This window comes from Saimiri boliviensis, chromosome X, assembly GCF_048565385.1.
Source record: "Saimiri boliviensis isolate mSaiBol1 chromosome X, mSaiBol1.pri, whole genome shotgun sequence".
Lineage (NCBI taxonomy): Eukaryota > Metazoa > Chordata > Mammalia > Primates > Cebidae > Saimiri > Saimiri boliviensis.
The window spans coordinates 127,976,693-127,986,889 of NC_133470.1; the positions used below are offsets into that span (position 1 = coordinate 127,976,693).

General features: G+C 36.8%; 1 pseudogene; it reads right to left on the minus strand.

Moving 5' to 3' along the window:
* Positions 1 to 874: 874 nt before the first annotated feature.
* On the minus strand, positions 875 to 3,051 carry LOC101043890 (protein DBF4 homolog A-like; annotated as a pseudogene).
* Positions 3,052 to 10,197: the final 7,146 nt, after the last annotated feature.

The following is a 10,197-nucleotide window of genomic DNA, read 5'->3' on the forward strand; positions in this document are numbered from 1 at the left end:
CCTTTTTAGGTGCTCGGTATTTGAAATGCTATACATATTCTTGTGGCTTGTTCTGACATGTTACAGTTTTTGAAAAGAGTTTCATCCTCTCAGGTCCTTTTTTAAAACTCTTCTTTAAAAATGGAATCAAAGCAGCCTTTAGTCTAGAACCAACTTGCCCTACACAGGTAAAACTTTCTGGGTATTCTTACTTGATGCCTGTAAATTATGAAGTTTCTCACTCTAATTCATGGGAACAGAAAACATTCCTTGTCCTGTTTGAGCTGTGGGAACAGATCTTTTCTTTCCTTCCTTCCTTCCTTCCTTCCTTCCTTCCTTCCTTCCTTCCTTCCTTCCTTCCTCCCTCCCTCCCTCCCTCCCTCCCTCTCTCCTTTCCAACCCTCCCTCTCTCCCTCCCTCCCTTCTTTCCTTCTATTTTTGTCTCACTCTGTTTTCCAGGCTGGAGTGCAGTCATGAGATCATGGCTCACTGTAGCCTCAACTTCCCAGGCTCAAGCGAGCCTCTCACCTCAGCCTCCAGAATAGCTGGAACTGTAGGCACACACCACCAAAGCTGGCTAATCGTTTTGTACTTTTTTTTTTTTTTTTTTGTAGAAGCAGAGTTTCACCCAGGTTGGTCTCAAGCAATCTGCCCACCTCAGCCTCCCAAAGTGCTGGGATTATAGGCATGAGCCACTGTGCCTGGCCCCCTGCAGTCATTTCATTCTCTTTTTTTTTTTGTAGAAAACTGCAAATGTTACATTTATTTTTAATATTTACATTTTGTTCTGTAAACAAAGTTGGTAAAAAATATTCCCAAGAATTTCCATACATACTTATAAAAATTTCAAGAATATGATCCTTATCACTTCTGAAAAGTATCCATTTTTTAAAGTCTAAAAGCCAGTAAATGTAGAAGTTGAAGGGGAAGAGAAAAGCATTCTCAACAGATTATTTGAATTTCCCTCTTCCCAAATATCTAAAACATTGCCTATACCACTGTTTTCAGTGTAGCTTGTGAAACTCAATTCTGATTTCTCTTCACTAGTCTGAAACAAGTCTAGTAAAGACTGTACCAGTGAACTACAAATTCTGTTTTCTTCTTGTGTAATAAAATCAGTTGTTTTATCAAATTCACATTTAGTTCCAGATTTTCTTTTCTATTTCATCAAAGCAATATTTTAGCTTTTCAATGTATTTTACCAGAAGGTAAACTATTCATATGCTTGATGTCACATTCATTGGGTTCCTCAGAAGTATGGAATGGAGCCTTTGCCTGAACAGTTAGGTGCTCTTGTGAACTGTTTATTGTTATCAGACCAGAATCATGAGCAAATATTGAATGAAGGTCCTTTTCCTTGAGATCCTTTACTGGAAAACGCACAGTATCTGACTTTTGTTTTGGTTGAGATGCACTATTATCTGTATTGAAATCGGAAACATGTACAGATGCCTGTATGCTACAACAATGGTAATCTACCCTTAGTAATTCTAAGTCATTTTCATTTAATGTGTGTTCAGAAATGTCAAGAATGCATTTGTTTGTTTTTACATAGAGGTAACTGTATAAAATTCTGTCTTATGTCATTTTCAGCCGTATTGAACATGGAACATTTATTAGTTGTTTTCTTACTAAGTCCTCTCGATTTATTTGAAGGATGGGTTTGGGCTCTGAAATAAACACAAGCTTTTTTCAGTTCCCTGGGTGTCTTTATACAAGAAATTCTGCTCCATTGCCTGTATATCATCTTTCCAGCAATCTTTCTGAGAAATATATTGCAATTCCACTTTTTCTTCTGTTCTGTCTTTTTCAGGGCATTTGCAGAAACAGGAGAAAGGGATTCAACCTTGTATTTTATTCTTTTCTTTTTAGGTGTGTCCTTTTCATATTCCACAAAGTCAAAAACTAACTTAGATACAATATCATCAACAACTTGATCCTGTTTCTGTGTTGCTCACTTAGAAGGTGCTCAAATCTCAACATCTGCTTTCACTAATTTTCCTTCTTTATGGCAACCAATGAACATATGTTCCATTTTTCAGCCTTGAAATTTTCTCAGCACCAAATTAAGCATCTATTCCAGATTATTTTGTTGCTATACCAGCAAAGTAAAACTTCAGGACCAACAGTTTCTATATCTTCATATTTCTGCAAGCAACATTCACAATATCCTTTTTTCTTCTCTTTCAGCTCGAGTTGAATTAAGGTTCCACCATATTTATCACCATCCATTTGGATTCTTAGTTTAACCTGTGTTTGCTTTTGCATACTAGATGGCTTTTCTACATCAAATGGACTGCAGGGCTTCTGTATAGAATAATTTATAAAAGGCATATTGGTCAGCTAAAGATAAAATGGCCTACAAAGTTGGCTCATATCTTCTACCTTTATGAAAGGCTTTTTGAGTCTTCCTGTTCTTGATTTTTTTGTGCACCAGTACCAACTCTTTTCCCTGCATCCCTTACTTACTGAAGTACTTAATTTCTTGAGTAAATACAACTTTTGTTTTCTTTTGTTCAATGTAGCATCCAATGTAATCAACATGAAGAATTTTTTAATCCCTGTGATACGGCATTTGTTAATACACTATTTGAAGGAATAAAATCATGGTCCTTGAAAGCCCATTCAATTAGTAATTTTCCTCTGCTTAAACACACATATAAAAAGACTGTGTCTGGTGACTTAAATGAACCTCCAACATGGCTGGGATGAGGTGATGTGGTTTCTGCAGTATATGCACATTCTGGACTTTGTACAGGAGAAATTTGACCCAAGGTTTGTGCAAATTTAGCTTCCTTCTTATTTGAAATAAAATAACTGATATCTTTGCTGAGAAATTCTTCAACTCTCTCTCCCAGATCCTTAATGTCCTTTTGCAGTTTTTCAGATTTGGTGACAGAAGGTAAGTCAAGGCACAATACTTTTCCCCGAAGTGGTTTATATTTTGATTTTTTCTGATCTGTTATCAGTTTTCAGAGATTTCAAAGATAGTCTGCTTTTATCATTTTTTATTTGCATTCCACCTGCCTGGAAAGATCCTTTACTGTGGATCCTCTTGGCTCCGGAGTTCATGGCGGCCGCCCGGCAGCTACATGCTAGGTTAGGAGAAAGTGTGGCGCCAGGTGGCTAGAAAGCACGGAAGGAGGAAAGCGCAAAGCACAAACCCCCTCCAGTCATTTCATGTGAGTCTTTCCTCTGCCAGGCGGAACATGCTCACAGACACTTGCTGATCATTACTCAGCTGAAGACTACAGTAAGACTATGGCAGATATGTGGAGCTGACGCTTTGCAATTAGTTCTTCTCCAAAACTCTGCTCTCCCAACTCTAGCCTTTCACTTCTGATTCTGTATTCTTAACTCGGGGAGATTACTAAGATCTACTTGGGTACCTGCCCGCCATACAGGCCTGAAAACTTTCCAAACAGTAAGTTGGAGTAATCTTACTGCTCACATAATTTATTTCCTGTATCTTAAGGATTGATGTCTTTTTTCATCCAATAGCCAATGTCTTAAAAAGCATTTATTTGTATTTTTTTTCTGGTTCTATAGGTGTTTCAGGAGGTACCAGTTTTCCAAATCTTGCAAAAATATAGTATAATTTACAATTATAATATTGACGTTTGATACCACCAAAATAGAAAACAATTCCATCAGTACAAAGATCCCTCGTGAGGTCCCTTTTATAACCATGCCCAACTCGCTCTTCCACCCCATTCCTGACTCCCTGACCATAGGCAATCAATAAATTGTTCTCAAATTTTTCCAATTTGTCATTTCAAGAATGTTACATAAAGGAATTATACAGTTTATAATATTTTAGGATTGGCTTTTTTTTTTTTCAGTCAGTACAATTCCCTGGAGATTTCATCCAACATTTTGTGTATATCAGTAGTTACTTCTTTTTTATTGAAGAGTAATATTTCATGGTGGGGTATGCTACATTTGTTAATTATTTGCCCATTGATGGGTATCTGGGTTATTTTCAATTTTTGGTACGCTATATATTTGGTATGTTAATTTGTTAAATAAAGATGCTGTAAAAGATATACAGATGATTTTGTTAATATGTTTTCTCTGGGACAAATTCCCAAGAGTATAATTGATGGGTTATGATAGTTGAATATTTAGTGTTATAAAAACTGCCAAACTTTTCCATAGTGGCTATACCATTTTACATTCCTGGTAGCAATGTATCTAGTTTCTCTGCTGTATCCTCAACAGCATTTGGTATTATCACTTAAAAAATTAGCCATTCTGATATACAGATAATGATATCACATTGTGGTTTTAATTTGCATGTCTCCAGTGATCAGTCTTTTCATGTGCTTATTTGCCATATCAAATCCTACTTAGTGAAATACCTGCTTATTTTCTAATTGGATTGCTTGTTTGTTCCTATTAAGTTTTGAGAGTCCTTCATGTATTCTAAATATTAGTCCATTATCCTATGGGTGTGTGCAAATATATTCTTGTGCAAGTATATTCATGTAGTGTATATTTTATTCTTTCATCCTCTTAACATGTCTTTGTCAGAACCAAAGTGGTTAATTTTGACAAGTTTGAATTTTTTAACTTTGTTTTTATGGATAGTGGCATTTGTTTCAAGTCTAACAACTGCTTAGCCCTAAATATTGAAGGTTTTCTTGAAAAATTGTGTAGATTTACATGTCATGACCCATTTGGAGTTAATTTTTATATAAGATGTGAAGTTTAGGGTGGATTTTGCTTCTTTGCCTATGGATGTCCAATAGCTCCAGGACTCTTTGTTGAAAAAGATTATCCTTCTCCACTTAAATTGCTTTTGCTTGTCAAAACTTGATGGAGCATATTGTTTGAGTTTATTTCGGGGTTCTCCATTCTGTCCCATTGATCTTTGTGTCTATCTCATTGCAAATACCCTATTTTTTTTTTTCTTTTTTTTTTGAGACGGAGTTTCGCTCTTGCTACCCAGGCTGGAGTGCAATGGCGTGATCTCGGCTCACCACAACCTCCACCTCCTGGGTTCAGGCGATTCTCCTGCCTCAGCCTCCTGAGTAGCTGGGATTACAGCCATGCACCACCATGCCCAGCTAATTTTTTGTATTTTTGGTAGAGACGGGGTTTCACTATATTGACCAGGATGGTCTCGATCTCTTGACCTCGTGATCCACCCGCCTCGGCCTCCCAAAGTGCTGGGATTACAGGCATGAGCCACTGCACCCGGCGCAAATACCCTATTTTTATTGTTTTGATTACTGTGCTGTCTATTAAGTACTAATGTCAGTAGAGTGATTCAACTATTTTAGTTCCCTTGCCTTTCTGTACAAATTTGAAAATAAGCTCGTCTATTCCTGCAAAAACATGATGGGATTGTGAAATCAATTAAACCTAAAGATCCATTTGGGGATAACGGATATCTTTATTGAGACTTTCAATCCATGAACACAGTTTCCAATACTTTCCAAGCATTCAGGTCTTCTTTTATTTCTTTAAGCAGCATTTTGTAATCCTCAGCATACAGAATCTACACATGTTCTGTTAAATATATACCTATATATTTCATTTACTTTGAAGGGATTGCAAATGATACTGCCTTTTTAATTTTTGGTCTCTGCATGTTTGTTGTTAGCATGTAGAAATGATTACTTTTTTAATGTTGATCTTTCATCTTGAAACATTGCCAAACTCACTGATTAGTTCTAGGAGTTTTAGTCGACTCATTGGAAATTACTACTTAGATAATTATGTCATTTGCAAACAAGGACAGTTTTATTTCTTCCTTTACAATATTTATGTCTTTTGTATCTTTCCTTGCATCATTGCAGTAGCTAGAATTTCCAGTACTATATTGAATAAGAATGGTGAGAGCAGAAATTCTTGCTTTGTTCCTAATCTTAGAGCAAAAGCATTGTCTTTCACCACAAGATATGATGTTAGTTATAAGTTTTTAAATAGATATCTTTATCAAGTTAGAGTAACTTCCTTGTATTCCAATTAGCTAAATGTTTTTATTATGATTGGATGATGGGTTTTATCAAATGCATTCTGCATCAATTGGTATGATCGTATGATTTTTCTTTTGTTTATTAATATGGTAAATTATACTAATTAATTTACAAATGTTGAATGAGCCCTATATAATTTGAATAAAATCCACTTGATCATTTTTTTTATTGTACTTTGGACTCTGGGGTACATGTGCACATCCTGCATCCTGCAGGATTGTTGCATAGGTACATACATGCCATGGTGGTTTGCTGTCTCCATCCCCACCCCCTCCGTCACCTGCATCAGTCATTCATTACTCCTGGTGTTATCCCTCCCCATCCTCCCCGCCCCAGGCTGTCCTTTTCCCCACCCTTCCTTCCACGCCCGCACCTAGCCCAGTGTGTGATACTTCCCTCCCTGTGCCCAAGTGTTCTCATTGTTCATCACCCGCCTATGAGTGAGAGCATGCGGTGTTTGGTTTTCTGTTCTTGTGTCAGTTTGCTGAGAATGATAGTTTCTAGATTCATCCACGTATCTACAAAGGACACGAACTCATTGACTTTTATGGCTGCATAGTATTCCATGGTGTATATGTGCCACATTTTCTTTGTCCAGTCTATCATTGATGGGCATTTGGGTTGGTTCCAGGTCTTTGCTATTGTAAACAGTGCTGCAGCGAACATACGTGTGCATGTGTCTTTATAATAGAATGCTTTATAGTCCTTTGGGTATATACCCAGTAATGGGATTGCTGGGTCAAATGGAATTTCCATTTCTAGATCCTTGAGGAATCAACACACTGTCTTCCATAATGGTTGAACTAATGTACACTCCCACCAACAGTGTAAAAGTGTTTCTTTTTCTCCACATCCTCTCCAGCATCTGTTGTCACAGATTTTTTAATGATCTGCCATTCTAACTGGCATGAGATCATGTCTAAATGTGGTTTTGATTTGCATTTCTCTAATGACCAATGATGATGAACATTTTTTCATATGTTTGTTGGCCACATGAATGTCTTCTTTTGAGAAGTGTCTGTTCATATCCTTTGCCCACTTTTTGAATGGGTTTGTTTGCTTTTTTTCTTGTAAATCTGCTTTAGTTCTTTGTAGGTTCTGGATATTAGTCCTTTGACAGATGGGTATATTGCAAACAATTTTTCCCATTCTGTTGGTTGTTGGTTTACTCTAATGATTGTTTCTTTTGCTGTACAGAATCTCTTAAGTTTAATTAGATCCCATTTGTCTATTTTGGCTTTTGTTGCCATTGTTTTTGGTGTTTTAGTCATGAAGTCCTTACCTGTGCCCATGACCTGAATGGTGTTGCCTAGGTTTTCTTCTAGGGTTTTTATGAAGCTTTTTACACCTTGTTGGATTCCGTTTTCTAATATTGTGCTGAGAATTTTTGCACCTAAGTTCATGAGCAATATTGGTTTGTGTTGTCTGTCTCTACTGTGTTTGGCTTTTATAGTAGAGTAATACTAGTTATATCAAACCAACTAGAACACATTTTCCTCTTTTTCTTTTTTGGGAAAATATCGTGTAATATTGGTTTTATTTCTTCATTACATGTTTGATTAAATTATCCAGCTTGGCTTGGATATTTCTTTTTCTTGTATCGTTTAAATTTATTTTCTTGAAATGTAAAATACTTTCTATTTTACTTATTTTTTTAACTTGTAAGTTTAGGGATACATGTGTAGGTTTGTTATATAGGTAAACCTGTGTCATAGGGGTTTGTTGTACAGATTATTTCATCACCCAGGTATTAAGCCTAGTATCCAACAGTTATTTTTCTTGATTTTCTCCCTCCCTCTACCTCCACCTTCTGGTAGGTTCCAGTGTGTTGTTTCCCTCTATGTGTCCATGGGATTTCATCATTTAACTCCCACTTAGAGGTGACAACATGTGGTATTTGATTTTCTGTTCCTGCATTAATTTACTAAGGATAATAACATCCATTATCCTTAGTAATTGTCCTCCAGCTCGATCCATGTTCCTGTAAAGGATATGATCTCAATCTTTTTGATGTCTACATAGTATTTCATGGTGCATATGTACCACATTTTCTTTACCCAGTCTACCATTAATGGGCATTTAGATTGATTTTATGTCTTTGCTAGTATGAATAGTGCTGTAGTGAACATACACGTGCATGTGTCTTTATGACAGAATGATTTATATTCCTTTGGTTACATACCTAAGAATGAGATCACTGGGTTGAATGGCAATTCTGCTTTTAGCTCCTTGAGGAATCATTATACTGCTTTCCACAATGATTGAACTAATTTACACTCCCATCAGAAGTGTATAATTCTTTTTCTCCACACTGTGCCAGCATCTGTTATTTTTTGACTTTTTAATAATAGCCATTCTGGCTGGTGTGAGATGGTATCTTATGATTTTGATTTGCATTTCTTTAGTGATCAGTGATGTTGAGCTTTTCTTCATATGCTTGTTGGCTGCATGTATGTCTCCATTTGAAAGTCTTCGGGTCTTTTACCCCCTTTTTAATGGGGTTGTTTGGTTTATGCTTGCAGATTTGTTTAGGTTTTTTTGCTGGTCTCATTTTATTTACCAACTAAATATTTCATAAATAAAAAATTAATGTTATGTTTTCATATACAATCAAGATTATAAAACGTAAATGATCTTTAGGTAGCAGAGTCCTGTGGGGAAAGCCATGACTATGAAGTTGGTCCCACCTGAGTTTGAATGCAAGTGCTAACATTTATTCATTTATAAACTTGGAAGAGTTCCTAAAACTCTCAGCCTTCAATTTTCTCCTCTGCAAAATGAATGTGATAATAAACTTCCAATGTTATGTTTAGGTTCAAATAAAATAATGGATGTAAAATTTTTGGTATTTACAGGGTCCTCAATAAATGTTAGTCTATTTCCATTTGCTGATGAATTTGTTTTTTTTAATTATTATTTTAATTTTTATTTTAAGTTCAGGGATATATGTGCTGGTTTGTTATATAGGTAAACTTGTGTCATAGTGGTTTGTTGTACAGATTATTTCATCACCCAGGTAATGTTGTAGTCTCAGCAATGAAGCAGGATATAGCAGTCTCTTGTCTGAGATAATGCCTGGAGTTCTTTGTCCTACCTCCAAGAAAATTAAGGAGTGTGGAAACAGAGGTGAGGTTGGAGTAAAAGTTTAATACATGAAAGAAGAAAACTTCTGCTAGCAGAGAGGGGGGCCTGAATGTGGTCCCTCCTATGAAGCTGGGGTCCAGAATTTTTATGGACTGGGAAGGGAAAGGAATGTCCTTAGGCTGCAGGCTGTCTTGGAGAACATGTGACTCAGCTTGGCACACAGCCTTGGCCCAGAACCAATCAGGAGCTGAAATGATGATTCATAGATGCTGCTTAGCTTGGCCCAGGACCTATCAGAAGCTGAAGTGAAAGCCTGACCTGGGACCTTGGCCCAGGATTAATCAGGGGCCGAAGTGATGATTCATAGAAGCTGGAACACACTGGAACCCACCATGACCATGCCCACAAAAAAAGAAACATTTTTCCTGGAAACCCACTGATTATACAAAGGACAAAGACATTTTTATGTCAGACCTTGTTCCCTTATCTGAGTGAGCTGGAGGTTTATGCAAGTTTTTATACAAATGGGCCAGAGGTTTTTCTATCTGTGCAGCTATGGGCATGTCTCCAGGCACAACACCCTCTGCTAGTTCCATTATCAGTGCCTGCAGCTTGAATTTTTTTCCCAGGCTGCTTTTTATGTTTTGTGAGGATGAATCACTGACCCATGGGCTGGGGGCTCTCTAGGGACCCTTTCCTTGTTATCTACCTAAGGCAAGCTCACTAATTCTTTTCAATAAGCCTAGTATCCATTAGTTATTTTTCTTGAATCTCTCCTTCCTCCCATCCTCCCTCTTCCAACAGGCCCCAGTGTCTGTTGTTCCCCTCTATGTGTCCATGTGTTCTCATCATTTAGCTCACACTTATAAGTGAGAACATGTGGTATTTGGTTTTCTGTTCCTATGTTAGTTTCCTAACAATAATAGCTCCCAGTTCCATCAGTATTCTTGCAGAGGGTATGATCTCAATCTTTTTAATATCTGCATAGTATTCCATTGTGTGTTTGTATCTCATTTTCTGGACATTTAGATGGATTCTATGTCTCTACTACTATGAATAATGCTGCAATGGGCATACATGTGTATATGTCTTTATGATAGAATGATTTATATTCCTTTGGTTATATACCCATGTATTAGTTTGTTTTCAT